The following is a 23,197-nucleotide window of genomic DNA, read 5'->3' as shown; positions in this document are numbered from 1 at the left end:
ACACAGAACTGACAGAGGAGAAATAAGCTGTGTCTGTCTTTTCTCTCTCTCTCTCTCTCTCTCTCTCTCTCATCCTCTCTCTCTCTCTCTCTCTCTCTCTCTCTCTCTCTCTCTCTCTCTCTCTCTCTCTCTCTCATCTCTCTCTCCTCTCTCTCTCTCTCTTCTCTCTCTCTCTCCTCTCGTCTCTCTCTCTCTCTCTCCTCTCTCTCTCTCTCTCTCTCTCTCTCTAGATGAAGGCCGAAAGTCTCTGACTTGATCTGGATGGTGTGAATTTACCAGGAATACATCTTCCAAGGCAATGGTGACTACATTTGTCTTTGTTTGATTGTTTGTTGTCTGGCAACGTGTGAATGAACTTCTGTCTTTATAGAACCTGCTCTGTTCGTAGCAGGTCTCTCTTGAAAAAGGATGTTTTCTGTATCTCAATAAGATAAGACTTCCTCGTTAAATAGATCGAAACACAGTGTGAACAATTAAAAAAATATATATTGGGGGCAACTTTTGCCCACACGGTTTAAAATGTGGGGGCATTAACAACATTTTGGGGGCACTTTAAAAAATAGTAAATAATTAGTGCATAAAGTTGCTAAAGTGTAGTGTGCTGTTTGTGTGAGTGTGTTCTTCATCGTTGTCTTCTGGCAACCAGCTTGCAGGTGCTGAGTGTGTTACAGATGGAAATGAAATGTATTGAATGAAAATCCAGAATATCAAAATATTTGGGGCAATTTTTGCCCCTGGATCATGGTTTTTAGGGGGCATTGATCTGAGATTTGTTGGGGGCATTTTTGCCCTTGCCCCTGGCTATGTGTTTGCCAGTGTAGGAAACACTGGCAAACACATATTAGATAAATAGCTGACATTATGTTATCACTGTAATGCTGACTTCTGCAAGACGAGCTGCTAGTCTTTCAAATCATGAACCTGCTATTTGCAGATGGCGTTCATAGTGTCATAATATCCAACATTTGTTCTCTTAGTGGCCAGAACATTGTTTTATTTGGGACTTTTAGTGGAAGCCTGATAAACATGTTTTGACTTATGTGTTTTAATGTTTTCCTTATGTGCTGTTTGTGTGTTCCTGTCTGCTTTTTAGGCTTTTGAGTCTGCAGTTTGTCATTGTATGCTTTGACCTATGTGCTTTTTAATATTTGATTGTGTGTGTTGTTGAAACTGTATTGCTGCTATCTTGGCCAGGGCCTCCCTCGAAAAAGAGATCTTGTCATCTTAACACTTTGAGTGCCACGGCCCTTGGGCAAAAGGTTGCTTGCTGTGCCACATAGGCCGCAATGCATTTTAAAACAGTCATATCATTTTTTTAATAATTACTATGTAAACACTGAACACGCACAAATAACGATGAGACTCTCTTCTATCACCTGCAAAAAAAAGTTTATTGATCCCATTTTCCGTTCTTTAGTTATGAGCCGGAGAAGATAGCTTGATTGAAGCAAAAACATCCCTTTTTTTCTACGAGCTGAGATAATGAGCCTTTTGTGAAATTAAACATTTCAAGCACATCACTGACTCTGAAGCTAATTTTCTGATGTCTGGGTCTGTCTGGGTGAAGTGTATGCTGCTCTGCCTGCTCTGCGTGCTCCCCCCCCCCCCCCCCCCCAGGGGGGGGGGGGGGGACCAGCTTTTTGGAACCAGCTTTTTGGTTCCGCGTGTGTTTGTCACGGGCTCGCATGCTTCCAGTTCGGAATAATAAGGCTGATTATGTGAATGTGCTGTTGCAGCGTACATGGAGGTGCTCAGTTGTGACAGCGGATGCTGCTGCTGGGGGCACAGCTGGCGTTGTGCTCGTTGTGCTTCATGCACGTCGATGCATACGGACGGATATTTCCTCCTTTTCCCCAGTGACTATTTCTGTGTGTTTGGCTCCTTTTTCTCTGATCAGGAGAGTGCTGTCGCCACCTAATGGGTTTGTAAAATAGGTTATCGACCTCCAATAGCTACAATATTGTTAGAGGCGACGTAAGAAGCTTAGATCGACACCCCCCCGTCAAAAAAACAATTTGGATTTACTGACGCCATTTGGCGTCGCTGGCACTCTACGGTAAATTTCTAATGACGCCATATGGCGTCGCTGGCACTCAATGTGTTAACGGGACTCACCTGGTTAAATAAAGGTTTAATAATAATAATAATAAACTCTAGTTATGTTGTAATCTCAGTTCTCTGCATTGGTGAAATATGCAGGATGTGTCAGAACTAGTCTGTAAGCTCAGATACATGTTGTGTTTCTGTTGATACACTGTGAACAAAACACTATACAACACAGCAGAACTACATCACCTCATCTGTCATCAGAGGGTACCTGCTCAGACCTGGTTTCTGGCCCCAGGTTAGGCTGGTTATATCAGAAATATGTTTATAGACTTTAAAGCCCCATTCAGTAGCTTTTCCAAGTTTTCCTATTGGAGAAACTGCACCCTCTGGGTGCAATAGCATCGGTATCGATATCGCCGTCCAAAGTTAAAAAAAAAACACAGCACCAGAAAGCTTTATGTACATGTTGTGACATCGGGTACTCACCACGTGATGAAATAATAATCCATAGTTGCGTGAAACGTCAAATCTGCACCGAGTTACTTCCTTGTTTTCCTGAAGACAACGCTTCCGCTGTTACAGCGCATGTGTGCATGCTGCCTCTGGGAAGCAGGCACCAAACTGCTTAGTCCCACGAGAGGCCTTTGGAGGGCGGTGTGTAGCCTACTGGCCGGTGTTGTGTCAGAAAGTGATTTGCTGCCTAAAACTGATTTCGATCCGCGGGACCACGCACAGCGCTGCCTCAGTGCCTCGGCAGTGCCTCTACCCACCCTGTGCACCGACCACCCCGGCCTGCCTACCCGGCCCAGCTCACACCTTCTCCGGGGAGACCCCCATTCAGGACATGGCACACTAGCCGAACACAAAGCACCCCTCCCATCACGCTACAGACAGACTCCCGCCCCGCCAGACCCTCGTTCCTCTGGTAATCCAATTCAAAACGCAAATCACTTTTTCGCACAAAACCATGACAATTCTCATTGTTAAAACAATGTGTTTTTTTCTGCAGTGTAGGTTAGTTGAAAATCAACGTGGCATTGGAGGGAAGTATAGAAAAAGAAAAGGAAATCCGCACACTGTTTTTTAAGCTCCCACGGTGAGTTTTGTAATTACAAAAAAGCAACGTTTCGACCCTCACGGGTCTTCATCAGGCAGTACCATTGGAGGGAAGTATGTCTGCGCGCGAGCCGTGCGTAATGGGCCTATCCAAGCGAGGCATCCATGTGCATCCATCTACCCAGGGCCAGATTAACACCCCCAGGGGCCCCTGGGCACCGAAGCTACCCATCCCCCCCCACACACACACACTCGGACACAAGAAGGGGGAAAACAAGATAAAAACAAAACAATTTTTTTTGTCCAAGTAAAATGCTGATTCTAAATATAACAGAATCGCTTTGTTTGACCAAGCAAATAAATTATTTTATAAGCATTTTACAAATGTCTATGGAAAAATGAATGGCTGACCAGTCACCACCAGGGACACTGGAACTGTTTTTAAGTAGGGGGTGCTGCAAGGAAGGGACTGTGAAAAATTTACTTTTTTTGGACGTTTGGATGTTTTTTAGCCATATTTAGAGGAATATCTCATTTTAAATTAACATTAGGAGTATACTGTTATTATGTCAAAATATCAAAGTATGATAAATATGTGCACAAAATCAAATAAATAATTTACTTTTACAGTTGCCATGTGGATTTTTAGCTTAGCTTGATAAAAGCATAAACAAATGGAACCAAATGAACCCTTATGTGGTCACACTCACACACTCTCTCTCTCTCTCACCCACACACACACACACACACACACACAGGAATAACGAGTGCTGTAACGTCACCTGCTGTCACGTTACCTCTCATAACTAACGTTAGCACAGAAGATCACACAATAGCTACGTTAGTGCTGTAAACTTTGAAATGTTTATGTGACACTTGTAGCCTTGATGCAACGTAGCCACTACCACTAGCCATCTCACAGGCAGCTGCAGGCACCCAAATGGCCGCACATGATCGTCACTAACGTATCGATCACAATAACACAGTACATACCTTCTGCACAACGTTGCACAACACAGAGCTAGTCGAGTCGCTAAGTTTACACAGACGGCTGTGTGTGATCATTTCATCTCAAACGCGATACAAAAAATAGGCTATTCTTACCATCGTCATCGCTCTCTCGAAGTGGCACCCATTCCTCCTCCTCCGATTCATCTGTGTCAGACGGATCAGAATGCTGTGAACAGGGGGGCGGGACGATGAAGCCCCATGGTCTCTTCGATTGTCCGCTGGCGTGGACCGGGGTGCGTGCTGGAACTGGGCCCAGGGGAATCCAAGTGTGGGCCTTGAGGACGCCCAGCAGCGCTGCGGCTGCGGCCACCGCGGCGACCGCCACCGCGGCGACCGCCTCTCTTCATCTGCCACTGCTAAATAGATTACTGCTAAATGGGTGACTATACTATAAATACTAAACTAGCGGGTTCCTTTTATCAGTTTGACTTGAAACAATGTCACAGGCTGGGAAAGTGTCTGATGTAATGTAAACAACCAAAACATGAAAGTACGTCCGAGTACGTCCTTGGCACAGAACGCCATTGTTAAAAGTACGTCCGGGTACGTCTTTGGCAGAGAATGAGTTAAGAATAAGAGCAGCTTATGGAATTTATAAATGTCCTTTGTAACAGCAGTGTAGAGAAATATCTGCAAATGACATCTCAAAGACAGGATGCTGTTGAGAAATATTTGAGGCTGTCTTCAATTGTGCTAAAACAACATTGGTGAGCTTTGTACAAAGAAGATACTGTTGCATTAATATTGGTATCCTATTTTATGTTTAAGTAGCTTATATTTGCACGCTATTGGTATTGTTATATATATATATTTTTACTGGGAGTAGCCTACTTAAGAGTCTCTCAGGTTGCAGTAGTGTCGTTAAGTGAAGTTAACAAGCAGCTGGGTGCCAGCCGTGGCTCTCTCTCCCTCCCCCGCTCTCATGTCTCGTCTCTCTCTCTCTCTCCCTCTCTGTCTCTTGCTCTCTCTCTCTTTATCTCTCTTTCCCTCTCTATCTGCCTCGGTCTCTCGCGGTCTATCTCGCGCAAATGGGGGACATCTAAATAGTTTATTATGTAGAAATAAAATAAAAAAATCATCTGGCCACTAGGGGTTGCACGTGCATCCGGTGCACCAACGTATAATCGCCAGTGCACTCACTTTCATGTCACCACCTGCTCTCCCTTTAGGTCGTTTTACACTACAACAGACAGCAACAGAGGCAGAAACACTGAAATTATTTAGTCTTATATTTTATTATCTTAATATTATAAACCAAACCTCAAAAATAACATCACCCTCTTTGCTTTGCTCATAGTCTTCAACTAAACCCTAAATATCGCAGTATAAAACATATAAAACACATTTTAATCATATATATATATTTTTTAATTGACATTACATTTCCAATACAAAACAGCAGAGGGTGCTGCAGCACCACAAGCACCCCCACTTCCCGCGCCCCTGGTCACCCAACCCGTTCTCACTCCGAGCGCGCAGCATATTGACGCTTTGTCACGCCCCTTGTGCGTTGCTTGTTTACTAACACGGTACCCTTGAGCGACCCATGAAACGACTTGGGCTTTCCAACTAAACTCCAATGTAAACCCATAGAAGTAATCTTTGACGCTCAAGGCAACTGCTCCACCGTCCCAACACGCTGCCCTTGTGCGACGGATATAACGACTTAGGGTTTGGCTAATGTAAACCCATAGAAGTAATCTTTGACGCTCAAGGCAACTGCTCCACCGTCCCAACACGCTGCCCTTGTGCGACAGATGTAACGACTTAGGGTTTGGCTAATGTAAACCCATAGAAGTAATCTTTGACGCTCAAGGCAACTGCTCCACCATCCCAACACGCTGCCCTTGTGCGACAGATATAACGACTTAGGGTGTGGCTAATGTAAACCCATAGAAGTAATCTTTGACGCTCAAGGCAACTGCTCCACCGTCCCAACACGCTGCCCTTGCGCGACCAATATAACGACCTGGGCTTTCACTAATTATTATTTTTTTCATTAGGGCCTCCCCAATCCCGAACCAGACCACAGGAAAGAAGGACAGGGGGGGGGGGGGGGGGGGGGGGGGGAAGCACAAGCGGAGGGAGGAAAACAGCGCAAAGGAGAACCGACGTTAAAAATCATCATAAAAGCATTATTTTATTTTTAATATGTAGGCCTATGTTTGATATTCAATATGTACACGTGCATGCAGACACACGTATGCTGTCCCAGTCACTGCTCCACCCCCTCTGCCGGATCTGGGGAGGCGGAGGGAGGAAAACAGTGCAAAGGAGAACCGACGTTCAAAATCATCATAAAACTATTATTTTATTTTTAATATGTAGGCCTATGCTTGATATTCAATATGTACACGTGCATGCACATACACACATGCTGTCCCAGTCACTGCTCCACCACCTCTGCCGGATCTGGGGAGGGCCGTAGGTGGACCTGCACATGCTTCCTCCAATACATGTGCAGTCACCAGCTGCTTCTTTTCACCCGAGAGTGAGTTTCACCGGTGGGACGTAGCGTGTGGGAGGATCACGCTACCTCCCCAGTTCCCCTCCACCCAGACAGGCGCCCCCAACGACCAGAGGAGGTACTAGTGCAGCGACCAGGATGTACAGTATCTTGGTTTGTTTGTGTATAAAAACAAACTGTGTGTAAAATGTAAAAAGTACAATTATGGATGGAGATGAGTACTGATAGCTAGTAAAATATCTATAATAAGCGATGGGGATGTAATTAAGATAATATATAACTGTTAAAAGTGGTATAGTGGTGGTGACTTGCTATTATAATAATATTAATAAACATAGGTCAATAAATAATCATAGTAGAAATATAATAATAATCATAATCATAATCATAATCATACTCATAATAGTTATAATAATAATAATAATAATAATAATAATAATAATATTAATAATAATAATAATACCGTAAAATACCAATTATTAGCCCGGGCGTTAATTGACAAAATATGTAGCCAGGCCCCGCGTAAATATGGGACCTGCGGCAGTTTGGGACCTGCTTTAATTATTTTTGTACAAAGATATTGCTCAGCAAAGATTGTAAATAGTATGAAATTGTTTATTTAAACCATTTATTTTAATCAGTTGGCTACAGCCCCCCACACGATTGCTTGTCTATGGGGAGAGCCGCGCCTCCCTCTCAGCGCAGCAGAGCATTGCATGCCAGTTCTGGCCTGTACATGAAATCAAATAAAATTTGAGCTGAACTGTGACCTACTGAACTGTGACCTATTTACCACTAAACTTTCTCCGCTGAAGGTGAGAGAACATGATCATCATGTGAGCAGATTATTTGTTGCATGCGCTGCCTCCTCCGCTGGCAGGGGAAACATTATAGCCTATCATACTCACATTTCTCAATCAGAGATGTCGGATTTGTAGGCCTACAAAAATCTTCAGAAAATACCTACACAATTTTCATAACTGTCAGGTGTTGCTGGAAAACGAATTTTTAAAAAGTTCATCACTCACGGAGCCTACCCTCTTCAGTAGCGCACTGAAAGTGCCGTGAAATACCAATTAGAAGCCGACTTCTATGCCCGCTGGCAGGGAAACATATCCAGACATGGATACACGTCATACACGTCATGTATCCAGACGCCGCTTAAACATTCCCCCATTCCGACATGAGGTAGGCTAATTAATAGCCTATAAATGTCATTACTAGGCTATTATCATCACAAGTTGCATTGCGAGTTTTCGCCTGCGACTTGAATTGATAACCACTGATTTCCATAGGCTATTTGTTTATTTTACAGGGGCAGCCAGTCAATCGAGGCTCGTTTTGATTTGAGACGGGGAGGGAGGATGAGCTCACAGCAGTTCACAATGCCCTGTATAAGACATAATGAGCTAAGCCCGGGCACCAGGATGAAATCAAATGACTCAGGGATTGATTTGAAATAAATAAATAAACTGCGCGCACACAGTCACACACACACACACACACACACACACACACACACACATCAGTGGCAGGAATGTGATCAGTGAAGCGGCTGGAGATCTGGTTTAGAAGGCTGTCGATTACGCTGCAGTGGACCGCTCTGTACCGTGCGCGAACATCTCCAGCTCCACGGATGCGCGGAGGGCCAACCAAAGCCTCGGTCTCTCCATAGACCTCAAACTTATCTTTTTCCTTTTCGATTGATCTGTGAAGCTCATCCAATCTGGCGAGGCAAAACTGCATATCGAAATGTTTGTTTTGGAGAATATCAAAGACAACATCCGAGTAAGAGAAGATGGCTTGGAAGGTTTTCAACCAAAAGCAGAACTCGAAGCTGTCAAGGAGGTTGATGTATCCATCAGCGCGGCTGACAGTGTCATCATCAAACTGTGCATGGTTTTCCACGATGTGCTCGAACACCTAGAAGAGTTATGCAAACAACTTAATAAGACCTCCAATAAAAACAGAATTTATTTAGTAGGCTACCTTTTTATTTTCTTTAATAGGCTGCCGCGGCTAGCCTACTATTCGTTCTTTAGCCTAGATCTTTTTATACAATTTAATTTATCGCAACAACAACAACAACAACAATAATAAGCATTATTATTTCCAAACTTTCCTGAACAATAATTTTGTGCTCAAGCAAGGAATCAAATAGCCTAGATGCCGTCAAGCCTGCCTATAGGCTGTTAGGCCTTTCAGGCGGCCTTACCGCTGTATAGGCTAGGCGGATGCGAATTTATTCAGTGATTGAATGAAGCAAATATAATCCGTGGCTATTAATTGCATTTGTACTGTTATTATTATTATTATTATTATTATTATTACTATTATTAGTGGCCGGGCCAGCGAAGCGGCCAGGCCACTTCTTGTATTTGCCATTATTATTCTTAATCCTCCCGGGAAGTTCGACTTCCCATGGATGAAAACTAACCAAACTTTGCACAAAGGTCCAGTCCCATGCCAAATGTCTTTGACACAAATTTGGGGCCAATAGTCCTAACGGTGGCACTACAGCGACCGTCTAAAGTTTAAAACTTAAAAAATTCATAAAAAATCAGGCATACGTGCTACGGCTTTGCAACTTTCACCGAAATGTGCGCCTAAATGAGGGGAAGCTTTTGTACAATGCAACCTATGGCCAATTATGAAGTCTAAAGACCGCAAAACTGCAAAAACTGCAAAAACGAATTAAACCCTACTCCTCCCACATTTTTTCTTCAAACGACACCAAACTTCAGCATCTGCATCGTTAGACTGTTCTACACAAAAGTATCAAACCAGATTTTCGATCGGTCAAAAATTGAGCCCACAGTGCATCAAAACGTTGAATTCTGGCCCCGTGTATAGCCTAATTACCTTAATTACCTTTGGCAATTAGGTTGTATTTGTGATGTCATCAGTCAGTCAAGCAATTGTGATGTCATAATATTTTTTTCCCCCATTGACTTGCATGGGGTTTCGAAAAATCTTGCAGTAAATTAGCTGTAATTCAGAAACCATAACATCTACAGCTACGAAACCTGGTAGGGAGGTGCACAGAGGGGCCTTTTATTCTACACGAAAGAATTACACAAATTGAGCAGATGGTGGAGCTATAACAGCCCTCTTTACATTCTGGTCCATAACTTCCGAACCGTATGGTCTATCATCAAACTTATTTTTTCCCTGGATTCCTTGGGTCCTTCCGCATCTACTCATCTAGGCCACGCCCATTTCCGTCTGACTAGATGTTCCGCCATTTTGAATTTGGTCCAAAACAGTTTTTTTGCGATTCCCCCTTGAAATTTTGTCCAGTCTTCACCAAACCAAAGCACACATCATGTGATGAGTGTCCTGCACAACACTGTTTTGTGGTATTTGAAAAAAGCACACCGTTGCGATATAATCGACTTCCAAACTTCTGTGGGTGGGGCCAATTTCACAAGAATCACCATAACTCTAGAACACAACGTGCGATCCTAACCAACCTTGGTCCAGGTGTGGAAGGATGTACTCTGAGCCTATAGGATAAATATTGTGTCATTTCGCCTTTAGGGGGCGCTATAGCAGCATTCAGTACCTGTACCTTCTAAATTGTTTTATTTTGAAGGGCGACAGGAAGTGCTGATTCATTGTCATTATGGCCAACCTTCCTTCTTGTATTGACACTTGACACTTCTGAGCTGATTTCAAGGCTCAAGGCTCAAAGCCTTGAGACTTGCCCGGCCACGACCCATTGCTGCGCAGCAGCTATAATAATTATTATTATTATTAACAATCATTATTATTTCGAAACTTTCCTGATCAATTATTTTGTGCTCAATCAAGGAATAAAACAACACCCAATAGATGCAGTTCCTAAATCCTAAACAGCCTATAGGCCGAAGCAAATAAAATCCGGGGCTATTAATTGAAGTTTTTTTTATTATTGTCATTATTATTATTATTATTATTATAATTATTCATAACAAAAATTAAAATAATAATACTACAATTATTATTACAGTAGTATTCCCACCTCTTTCAGTTCCCGTGTCTGCTCTGCCACTATCCGTGGCTATCCATGGTGCTGATCTTTGTGTGTTAGAAATGTAATCGTTTTATAAGGCTATGTTTTTGTTGTTCTTGTGGTTTGTTGGACTTTATGTCATGTTATAAACATTATTATTATTCTAAAAAATAGTATTTTTCTCCTCTTACATGTGTTAATGCTTGTAAGCCCCACTGTTGCGGGCATGTAGGCTATGTTGGCGAACCTAAACTGTCGGAATGGTGGTACTAAAATGTGTCGTAATAGGGGCATGTCGTAATAGAGGCATGTCGTAATAGGGGGATGTCGTAATAGAGGATTGTCGTAATAGGGGTATGTCGGAATGGAGGTTGCCTCCCCACTGTACTGTTTCAGCACAGACTCCAGCATGTTGACTTTGCTGTTCCAGCGAACCTCACACTCTTGGATCACAGTGTTGGCCAAGCTTGCAACAGCACCGATTCTCTTCAGAAAGGTAACGAGGCCTTTGCATGCATCCAGCATTTCCACCACATCTTTGATGCCTTCTGGAGCATTTCTCTCACTGACCGTGTGTCTCAACACCATGTTCAGTATGTGTGCAGAGCATGGGATCCAGTGGTACGGCCAGAGAGCAGCCTTTATGTTAGGGCCGCTATCGCTGACAAAGACAACTTTGTCCGCTGGTATTGCATAACCCCTCAACACACTGGTGATCTGGTCATGGACGTTGTCGCCGGTCTTTTTGAGATTGCAGTCAAATTCCACTGTAGCCAGAATCCGACTCTGCAGTTGCCACGTCTCCCCGGCGGCAATGTAGTGACTTTTCAAGGACTCTATATGCCCTTTTGTTGAACTCGTCTGTCCACATATCAGTGGTAACAGCAACTCCACCGACCTCGTCAAGCACTTTTAGTATGACTTCCCCCAGTTTGCTCTTCTCTTCAGCAGCGTGTTTTTTTGCCCTGTCACACACAGTCTGGCGATGTGGTATGACGGCTGCGGCATCAACAGCACCAAATTTAGCACCGATGGGCGGTATATCCACTGTCAGGGGCGGTTATAACTGCGGCCCGCGCATCTCTAATGCACATGTACAAAAAACATATATATGGCAAATTTTTAAATGGTTATGCTGTATATGTTACCATATTTAATCATTATATATATATATCATTTATGCAAGATATAGGTGTTGAGCTTATATGACATACGCATATTAATATTTGTGCATGTCCATGTGCAGATAAATGACTGATGACATCATGACTGATGACATCATCTGATGTCACTGATGTGTTGTCACTGATGTGTTGGCCTGTGTCTCACAACCCCTGAGGCGTGCAGCAAACCTGTGTAGAGTGAGTGAGCTCCAGGTATGGGGGGTCAAAGGTCAAACCAGCAGGCCGGAAAAAGTGGCCCAGGCCCGGGTAGAGTTGATCCAGGCAGTGGGGTGGGGGCCTGGGTCTCACAACCCCCAAGGAGTGCACCTTACCTGGGTAGAGTGAGCTCCAGGCATGTGGGGGTCAAAGGTCAAACCAGGAAGCCGAAAACAGTGGCCCAGGACCGGGTAGAAGTGATCCAGGCAGTGGGGTGTGTACAACATAGTAAAAGATCGGAGCATTATCATGTTCAGAATATGTTTTGCTCACATTGGACCAACTATGTCAGATGGTCTTAGGGCATAAGGGCCTGACACCATCCTGAGGAGAGCTGGATCAAAGGGGGAAAAAAAATCGGAAGAATTTGGGGTTTATTGTTCTGTATTCTCGTATAGCAGCCTTAACCGAACAATTGTGCCAAATCTGAGGTCTCGGCGGTCGAAGTGCCCCTTTTAATTGCAAAAAAGCATGTTTGTGATGATGAGATTACTTGCCAAAACTGCTTTTTCGCAACTAAACGGGCTGCTGAAGTCGCAGCAACCCCAGATTTGACACATGTGATTGGTAGGCGAGTCTGAACTAGTGTGTAAAATATTGGCTCATTTCGGAAAGCGGGGGCAGTATAATTGCCAGAAAGCGGTTTTCGCGTACCATTGTATATACACCAACAAATGCTTTTTTGCAATATTTTAGCCCGCTAAAGGCGTAACGACTCCAGATTTTGCACAGGTGATCAGTCCTCACGTCTAAACCAGTGTGCCAAATCTTGGCTCATTGCGTCGAGCGGGGGCAGTATGATCGCAATAAAGGTGTTTTTCGTCCAGTTTTGGCTGACTTGACCACATTTAATGGCCGTGCGGACCGACTTCCTGTAAACACAACTCCAGCAAATTTGGCTCACAGCTAGGGCACCCTCCAAAGCCTACTGTGAGCAAATTCTAGCCAAATCGAAGCTACGCTCAGAGAGATAGAGCCCGGCACAGCTGACAAAGTCACAAAACTCATGAGAAATCCTGAGTTTTACAAAAACTTTACAATGCTGGGGGCGTAATACGCCTTTGGACACCATCCACAACATCCATTCTCGCTACAGGCTATCTACAATACCTACTCTAGACTCTCAAACAGTGTTTTCGGCCGTCGCTTCAACAATGGATTTTTAGAGAATTTCCTTATATGACACACATGTAGATTCTCCATGCTTGGGCCAAGACACCCATGTCACTACTGGGCCTATGAGCTCCAGGGCTGGGCCCTCACACCCAGGGCGGATACCCCCAGCCCCAGGTTGTCACTGCTGGGCCTATGAGCTCCATGGCTGGGCCTAGACACCCAAAACTGACTGCTTTCTTTTTGTTCTTTTCAAACTCTCCCGCTTCATCTTCTGACTCTGACTCCATTTCCTCATTCCCTCCATCCGCCAGCTTTCGTTTCACGTCACCAGGCTCTCTCAGAGGGGACAGTCTTTGGTGCTACCTACTGTACCCGAGTGTGTAATATCAGGGCTTTACATACGTCTACATACTTCTAAAGAAAATGCTACAAAGGAGAAATAAATATATATCTGACGATATAATCCTGTATTTTTTTAAGAAAAAATAAAGAGAGCCTGGCAAAGTTCTCTTCATATAATATAATACAATAATTATATAATTATTGTAAAAATTGTAATTATTGTATTATTATTATTGTTGAATCTGTCCCACTATCTTGCCCCCCTTTTTGACTGAATTGGTTGTTTGATTGACTGTTTAATTTTATTTATTATTATTATTATTATTATTATTTACTAAATTACCATTATTATATTGACCTATTTCCAGTCCTGAACTATTATTACTGTTATGATTACTATTTTAATTACTATTATTATTATTAGTAGTAGTATAACTATGGTTATTATCATTATCATTATAATAACTGACATTTCTATTATGATTATTGATTACCTATGATTACGGCTTCCATTATTATTATTATGATTAGTTTAGCCACGGTTATTATATTATTATTATTATTATTATTATTATTATTATTATTATTATTATTATTATTGTTATTATTATTGTTTAATATGTCTCATTACCCCCCCCCCCCCCCTTTGACTGGATTGGTTTATTTTTGATTGTTTGACTGTTTAATTTATTTCATGTTTTGTTAATTTATTTATTTACTAAATTACCATTATTACATTAACCTACCTTCTGTTCCGAACTATTATCATTATTATAAACTGTTTCCACTTCGATTAGTATTATTATTATAACTATTATGATTATTATTATTATTATTATTATTATTATTATATTTCTACTATGATTATTTATTGACCTATGTTTATTAATATTATTATAATAGCAAGTCACCACCACTATACCACTTTTAACAGTTATATATTATTTTAATTACATCCCCATCGCTTATTATAGATATTTTACACATAGCTATCAGTACGGTACTCATCTCCATCCATAATTGTACTTTTTACATTTTACACACAGTTTGTTTTTATACACAAACAAACCAAGATACTGTACATCCTGGTCGCTGCACTAGTACCTCCTCTGGTCGTTGGGGGCGCCTGTCTGGGTGGAGGGGAACTGGGGAGGTAGCGTGATCCTCCCACACGCTACGTCCCACCGGTGAAACTCACTCTTGGGTGAAAAGAAGCAGCTGGTGACTGCACATGTATTGGAGGAAGCATGTGCAGGTCCACCTACGGCCCTCCCCAGATCCGGCAGAGGGGGTGGAGCAGTGACTGGGACAGCATGGCCCCTATCGTTGCATCGGCGCAGTTTCTAGGCCGAGCGGCAGGCGCAGATCAAAGCAGTGGGCGTGGAAAGGCGCACTTGATATCGTCGTGCTGGCGCTAGATGCAGCCCAAAGCATTACAACCACGCCTTTTAGGCGTAAAATTATGCACCGTCATGCTCATTGGATAAGTGCAATAAACGAATCGCACGCTTGCCTTTTTAGCTCCAATTCCAGTGATCCCGCAAAACCAGACGAAAGCCAAACGCTCTGCCCCCCCCCCCTTCATCCAGCCTGTCTGTCTGCATTATAGGCTATTATTCCATATTATTATGCTTCTCAAACCAATCTAACTGCAGTTTCAATACTGCAAGCATGTAAATACGCTACACTATAGCAAGATCAAAGTGAAAATAATGTTCTATGCATCAGCTAGAAAAATATAGCCTATTAGATTGGTGAAAGTTTGTCCAGAAAGATATCATTTTCTCTCGCCTGCTGCAGGAAGGATGATGCACATAAATATACCCTACATTATGTCAAGTCATTGCATAAATGTGTTTTTATTGTAAAACTAAATGTGAAATAGGGCCAAGTTATTGGACGGACATCACAGTATAGCAGATGCCATTAGAAGCGCGTTCCGAAGCGCGTTCCGCTGTTACTTCTCTAAATCACGTTAACTCGACAAGGGGTATATATATGCCCAGGAGGACATATATGTTTCACATAGGGTGGTGTTTTCATTTCGAGGTTTTATTTGGTCCAATATTGAAATGTTGACAATGGCAGGCTGTGTTACCATTACACATTAATTTAGAACTACCTTTTATATCTATTTTGGCTCATTTGGTGGCTATTTAGTAGCGAAATGAAGAAACACAATGCATGCTGGGAACTCAGAGAGAGAGAGAGAGAAGGGTGACAGAGAAGAAGCAGTGAAGGCAAAGAATAGGCCTGCTTTTGAAAAGCGCAAAGCGCTAAATGTAGGCCAGCTCCCAAGATATGACTAGGCTGGTATTTAGCGCCGACACGCCCACTTTGGGACTGCGCCACGCCCATTCGGCCTAAAGCGCATTTGGCAGCCTAAAGCCTATTGCTATCTTGCCGAAACAGGCGCAAGGCACGTTTTTTTGCGGTTAAGGCCCGTAATAGCGCCGATGGCCTGTGGGAGAATAGAGCCCCATGTGTGTATGTGCATGCACGTGTACATATTGAATATCAAACATAGGCCTACATATTAAAAATAAAATAATACTTTTATGATGATTTTGAACGTCGGTTCTCCTTTGCACTGTTTTCCTTCCTCCGCCTCCCCAGATCCGGCAGAGGGGGTGGAGCAGTGACTGGGACAGCATACGTGTGTCTGCATGCACGTGTACATATTGAATATCAAACATAGGCCTACATATTAAAAATAAAATAATGCTTTTATGATGATTTTGAACGTCGCTTCTCCTTTGCGCTGTTTTCCTCCCTCCGCTTGTGCTTCGCCCCGTCCCCCCCCCTCCCCCCCCCTCCTTCCTGTGGTCTGGTTCGGGATTGGGGAGGCCAATGGTCATTTATATTATAACCCATATTATATAAATGAAAGCCCTAATGAAAAAAAAAAAATTAGTGAAAGCCCAGGTCGCTATATTGGTCGCGCAAGGGCAGCGTGTTGGGACGGTGGCGCAGTTGCCTTGAGCGTCAAAGATTACTTCTATGGGTTTACAGTAGCCACACCCTAAGTCGTTATATCTATCGCACAAGGGCAGCGTGTTGGGACGGTGGAGCAGTTGCCTTGAGCGTCAAAGATTACTTCTATGGGTTTACATTAGCCAAATCCTAAGTCGTTACATCTGTCGCACAAGGGCAGCGTGTTGGGACGGTGGAGCAGTTGCCTTGAGCGTCAAAGATTACTTCTATGGGTTTACATTAGCCAAACCCTAAGTCGTTACATCTGTCGCACAAGGGCAGCGTGTTGGGACGGTGGAGCAGTTGCCTTGAGCGTCAAAGATTACTTCTATGGGTTTACATTAGCCAAACCCTAAGTCGTTATATCCGTCGGACAAGGGCAGCGTGTTGGGACGGTGGAGCAGTTGCCTTGAGCGTCAAAGATTACTTCTATGGGTATACATTGGAGTTTAGTTGGAAAGCCCAAGTCGTTTCATGGGTCGCTCAAGGGTACCGTGTTAGTAAACAAGCAACGCACAAGGGGCATGACAAAGCGTCAATATGCTGCGCGCTCGGAGTGAGAACAGGTTGGGTCACGACTTGCCCACAGGCATCCAATGACACTAAATCATCAGACTTAATCTTCTTGGAAACAAATTTTATTTTGTCCTGATTGGTCTTAGATTTGTGTCATAGTTCTGTGGAGCCCAACATGAGCATGACCATTTTTTTTTTTTTTTTGGAGGGCCCCTTCACACCGAGGGCCCCTGGGCACCTGCCCAGGTTGCCCATATGGTTAATTCGGCCTTGGCTCAAGCGCCCCTTGCATTTGCCTAGTTCGCCTAATGGACGGCATGCCACTGACAGCGCCCGAATAGCCAGTCCGCGCCTGGTTGAGGGTATAGGTTCTGCTAAACATGATTGAGTATTTGTTGTTAATTAGATTTTGGAACAGTTCATTTCTTGGTTTCTGTAAAGCCGTTTGATAGGCTTCCTCCACACAGTCACCTGGATACCCCCGTTGCAAAAACCTTTGTTTAATTTTTGCTGATTTTCAATTTAATCCTCTGTAGTATGACATATTCATCGAAGTCTGAAGAACTGACTTTTTGGTAGACCTCGTTTCAGGGGTGTGGGATGATAGCTGTTTGCCAGCAGTAAGGTGTTGTGATCTGTGTATTTTCTGTATAGAGTAATCATGGTCAAGTGCTGGATCATTCTGGGTGATTTCTTCAGCTGAATCAGCATCTGGGCACGCTTCCTGTTTTTACCAACTTTTGCTGAGGCCAGTGTCTTCAGTTCTCCCAGTGGCAGCTATAGGGGAAGTATCACTTCTGAAAATAATTTAGTCAAATAGAAGAATGACTGTTGTGATCATAGTTTCTCTGTGATCTCTCTAGCTACAGTCATGGAACTCTGGACAAATTCATATCAGAAATATTCTGATTTTGGTTTGAGAATCACTGGCCTAGGGGACCTCTCTCTCTCTCTCTCTCTCTCTCTCTCTCTCTCTCTCTCTTTCTAAATAATGACATATAGGCCTACATTAAGTAAGCCTATAAATAAACAAACCTGAACATGTGTCCTTGTGGTAATTCAATAGCCGACACAATTTGATTTTGCATGTAAAACCTGCATCAGTGCAGATGGATTCATCAACAGTGAACACCCTAACCTGGTCTTTTATATCTGTGCTTCTGTGGTGATATAATGGTGATATGACCATCTAGAGTGTTTTCCAGGGTGTTTTTCTGTGAAATATGTGGTAGTTTAGATCAGACGCCTAGCTAAACTGGAGCTTTACAGATTGCGAGTGGGTCGCTGTGCCGAGTGTGAACAACCTGATCCACTAACATGGGTGCTGGGTCCACACACACAGACACGCACACACCCAGGTACACACGCGCACACACACACACACGCACGCACGCACGCACGCACGCACGCACGCACGAACACACACACACACACACACACACACACACACACACACACACAGACACAGACACACACACGCACACACACACACACACACACACACACACACACACACACACACACACACACACACACCTTCCCCTGCAGTTATCTACCCAGTATTTGTGAAACAAAATCACTGAAGTGAAAGTTCTCTCACAAAACTATATTGTTACGTATCCCTGCAAATTGTATACTCAAATCCTGGAGCTTTCCTAGTGGGTATACATACTGCGAACCTGCGTATCACGTCGTACACTACGCCCCCATTCACACAGTACGCCGAAGCAACACTCAACCTAAGCTCTACGCTGAACCCACAAGTTTCATTTTGGCGTCCTTGTTAACAGGCGAAGCCGTTCACAGCACCCGCACCCGCACGCGTGCCACGCCTTGCGAAGCCACGCTCACGCCACGCCGAAGCCATCACTCAGGATTGATGGCGAATTTCCAAGCGTGACGCTGAAGCCGTGAGGCATGAAGTCAATGGGAGCTGTGGGCGGGTTCAAGGCGCGAGAGTAGGCGCTGAGAGGAAGAGAGAAGGCGTCTTGTGTGAACGAGGGCACACAGGACGCCGAAAGTAAGCAGAACTGAAGCTTGAAGCAGCACAAGCTGAACGTACGCCTTGTTGTTCACACAAGACGCATTCTCTTTTCCTCTCAGCTCCACTCAGCGCCTACTCTCGTGCCTTGAACCCACCCACAACTCCCATTTGACCTCATGCTTCACGGCTTCAGCGTCACGCTTGGAAATTCGGCCTCCGTCCTGAGTGATGGCTTCGGCATGGCGTGAGCGTGGCTTCTGCACGGCTTCAGCGTGGCACGCACGTGGGTGGTGTGAACGGCTTCGCCTGTTAACAAGGATGCCTAAATGAAACTTGTGGGTACAGCGTAGGTACAGCTTCGGTTGAGCGTTGCTTCGGCGTGCTGTGTGAACGAGGGCTTAGGGTAAACCACCTGCTGTTTACTTAGCGTTACACACAGAGACTAAAGTGATGTCATTCTCACTTGGCATTACACACAGAGACTGTAATGCATAGGTGTAGTGCCCGTAGAACGCGGGGGAACGGCGTTCCCATACTTCTCCAAGGGGTGTTTTGTATGTGTGTCAGTGTGTGTGTGCATGTGGAGCCAATAAAACGAGTGAAACTTGGCAACGTTGTCATTCGTCCTATATTTAAGGTGGGCTGAATGATTCACACAGCATCAACTCGTGGCTTGAAGGAATAAGGAAACATTCCACCTTAACTAGCTACAGCGCGGGGGAAACCTCAGTTTAATAAAAGCTATACTGAAACAGCTAGGCCTACTGGCTTTTTCAGCATCAAAATATATTTATTTCCCCCAGTACCTCACTATAACAAGTAAAGATGAAAAAGGCAGCCAATCATCCTTTCATTTTTCGGACCACCTGCTAAAAAGGTATGTTTACAATCATGAAGAAACAATGTTAAAAGCGTGTTTCTTTTCAACACGGTTGAATCAAAAGTTAGCGTTAATCACCCCATTGCAATTTGCATCGCCAGAATTCGCCACAAAATTCTAAAAATGCCGGCCGCCGTACCAAATGATGACCAATGCCTTGTGCAACTTGTGTGATCGCTGGTTGAGAGATTGTTTAGCGGTTTGTGTCGATAACTGACTCTGCTGAGTAGTCTGCTCTGCTGTGGCCATATAGGCTACGTCTTTTAGTTTCAGAGCTGCAAATGTCTTGGGCTACTTCTGCAGTGTTTATAGAGGACACAATAAGATAAGTCGTGTGTCAGTGACAGTGGTTTGCAGCACTTGAGGGGGGGGGGGGGGTTGTTGGGACCTGTGCGTGTGCAGGTGTTCCCCATATAGGTGCGTTCCCCCACTTCTCTAGATAGCACTACACCTCTGATGTAAAGTGATGTCATTCTCACTTCGTGTTACACACAGAGACTGTAAAGTGATGTCATTCTCACTTCGCGTTACACACAGAGACTATAAAGTGATGTCATTCTCACTTCGCGTTACACACAGAGACTGTAAAGTGATGTCATTCTCACTTCGTGTTACACACAGAGACTGTAAAGTGATGTCATTCTCACTTCGCGTTACACACAGAGACTGTAAAGTGATGTCATTCTCACTTCGCGTTACACACAGAGACTGTAAAGTGATGTCATTCTCACTTCGTGTTACACACAGAGACTATAAAGTGATGTCATTCTCACTTCGCGTTACACACAGAGACTATAAAGTGATGTCATTCTCACTTCGCGTTACACACAGAGACTGTAAAGTGATGTCATTCTCTGTGACACAGGCAGTCAGAGGAAAACTTAAATTGGTGACAACCTCCACCAATAATCAATCATAATTTTTTGAAATTTTCATGTAAAAGTAGGTGAAAAGGTGAGTTTTATGGTTGCCAACAATTGTGACCCGTGGGATAACACAGTGCATCTAATGTGTATACTGAATTAACATATGCCTTCCATGCAGTCATCAAAAATCCTTATTTCTTATCCCAGCCCAGCTATTAACTCATTGGCTGCCAGCCATTTCTGAAAAGCGGACGCTCCCAGTGCCAGCCCTTTCAGAGCGTTTTCAGTGATTTCTCAATATTGTGTGATATTACTATGTAAACACCGAACACGCCCAAAGAACGATGAGACTCTCTTGTATCATCAGCAAAAAAAAGTTTATTTATATCATTTTCCGTTCTTTAGTTATCAGCAGTAGGTTGGTTTCACCAAAAACAGATGTTTCAAACTAGAACCTGAGATAATGAGCCTTTTGTGAAATGAAGCATTTCAAGCACATCACTGACTCTGAAGCTAATATTTTCTGATGTAGTGACGTGGTGTAGTTGTGTGGTGCCCTGCGTGCCCCACCCCCCTCAACTGCAAACTCCTCCTCCGTGGGAGTGTCTCTGGTGGCTCTGCTCGAATCTCTGCTACCTGCGTCAGGCGACGAATCTCTGCATGCTGGAGCTGGGATAAACTCATCCCCACACTAATGGCCCATTTCCACCGCTGGTATCAACGCGGCCCCGCACAGCTCGTCTCGCTTTTTTGTCTCATTCCACCGATCAAAAACGGGGACAGCCCGGGTTGTATTGGGGTCGAGTCGTGCTACTTTTCGTACCTGCCTCGTCAAGGTTCTATTCTGTGAACCCGGGTTCATACGGTGACGTGAAAACATTGTAGACGACTGATTGGCCAGGCAGAATCATGTTTACTCTGTCTATCCTACTGACTGTCAATGCAATGCTGCATACCAGTTTAGTGGGGTTTACCTTCTCTTCTGTTATGCTTTTCCATCAGTCTTTTGTGTTGCTGCCTTCGCCTCTGGTGAAATAAAATCGTGGCGGTGGTTTCAATTGTCCAAAAGTCCGCTGCTCAGGAAGCGCTTGTAGTTGAGTGCGGCGTCGGCTCCGCTAGGCCGCAGGCGGGGCTCTGGTGAAGCCGCGGTCTTGCCTGGTGAGAGGCCGCCGGGGTACAGGCTTCACTCTAGCGCAACCCCCGTCCCTCGCGCCCGTCCCTCGCGCAGCGCATGTGAGTTTTGACTAACAACAAAGTGATATCCATTCTCCTGGCCGATTGTCACATTTGCCCATGTACACTGTAGGTCATTTAGAGGCACCAGTATTTCATAAACAGTTTAAAAGTTCTGTGTATGGATTTAATTGTAACGTTATGTTATAGCCTACTTCGGAATATGGGCGGAGGGCAGATATGCGGTCGCTATGACGACCAGGTGTGGGCGGGGGCAGATGACCAGCGGTGGAAGCAAAACGTCCATCGGGTTGAAACAAGTAGAGCCGAGTGGTGACGGGCTGTGCAGGGCTGTAAAATGTGGTGGAAATGAGCCATAACACACAGCCTGCATGCTGGAGCTGGGAGAAACTCACCCCCACACTAACACACAGCCTGCATGCCGGAGCTGGGAGAAACTCATCCCCACACTAACACACAGCCTGCATGCTGGAGCTGCACCCAGCGTCTATTTTCGGAGCGCTCCGCCATTTTTGTGCGCCGGCTCCCAGCGCGACACCGAAAAGCCAAACCATTCTCAGCAGTCCCAGCTGAGAATGGTTTGGCTTTTCGGTGTCGGGTGCTCCTTTTCTGGCGGCTAATCGTATGGAGAAACTATCGCAGCAGAGACAGAGGGGCTCAGTTGTGGGAGCGGATTGGCTGCTGTTCGCAGCTAACGTTAGCTCCAGCCAGAGCAATCTATACGGCTCTGGCTCCAGCATGCATCGGTTTCCGTTTCATCACAGCTTCTTCTGCTGTTTTTCCTCACCTTTCTCTAATCTGGAGAGCACTGTCACCACCTAATGGGTCGGTAAAATAGCTTATACACCTTCAAAATCCCCCATACTTTTACAGGAGATGCATCAGGCTTTAATCCACGTCCCACCGTCAAAAAACGCAATTGACGTCTTTAGACGTCAATGACACTCAATGAGTTAACACATGGGGGGGCTGTCTTGGAGGTTGGGGCCTCTGTGCTAGAGGGTGGAGCCTATGTGCTAGTGGGCGGAGTCTCGATACTGAAGGGTACCGCCCCTCCTCATCTTCCTCCACCGCCTCCTCACCAGTGGGGGACTGGAAGCACTTACCTATAAAGCTCTACACAAGCTTGCACCCTCTTACTTATCTGAGCTGATCATCCCATATACTCCCACACGCCCCCTCCATTCACAGGATGGTAATTATCTTACAGTCCCAAAGATTAAGAAAAAATCTGCAGGAAGTAGAGCATTCTATCGTGCTCCATCTCTGGAACCAGCTTCCCCGATCAGTTAGGGAGGCTGGCTCCATCGGTATTTTTAAAACCAGACTTAAACATATTTATTCTCACAAGTATATGATACTATTTGATA

At 44.4% G+C, this 23,197-nt stretch overlaps 1 protein-coding gene across 1 annotated transcript in view; it reads left to right on the top strand.

Moving 5' to 3' along the window:
* The first annotated feature begins 228 nt into the window (after positions 1 to 228).
* LOC310774397 (uncharacterized protein) overlaps positions 229 to 23,197 on the top strand; it is an 86,892-nt gene continuing 63,923 nt past the window's right edge. The window contains exon 1 of the mRNA XM_083634465.1: positions 229 to 301. The gene's annotated coding sequence lies outside the window, so the exon portion shown is untranslated. The remainder of the gene's footprint in view (positions 302 to 23,197) is intronic.

This window comes from Poromitra crassiceps (assembly GCF_964638095.1).
Source record: "Poromitra crassiceps genome assembly, chromosome: 4".
Lineage (NCBI taxonomy): Eukaryota > Metazoa > Chordata > Actinopteri > Beryciformes > Melamphaidae > Poromitra > Poromitra crassiceps.
This window is presented reverse-complemented; position numbering and strand designations above follow the sequence as displayed.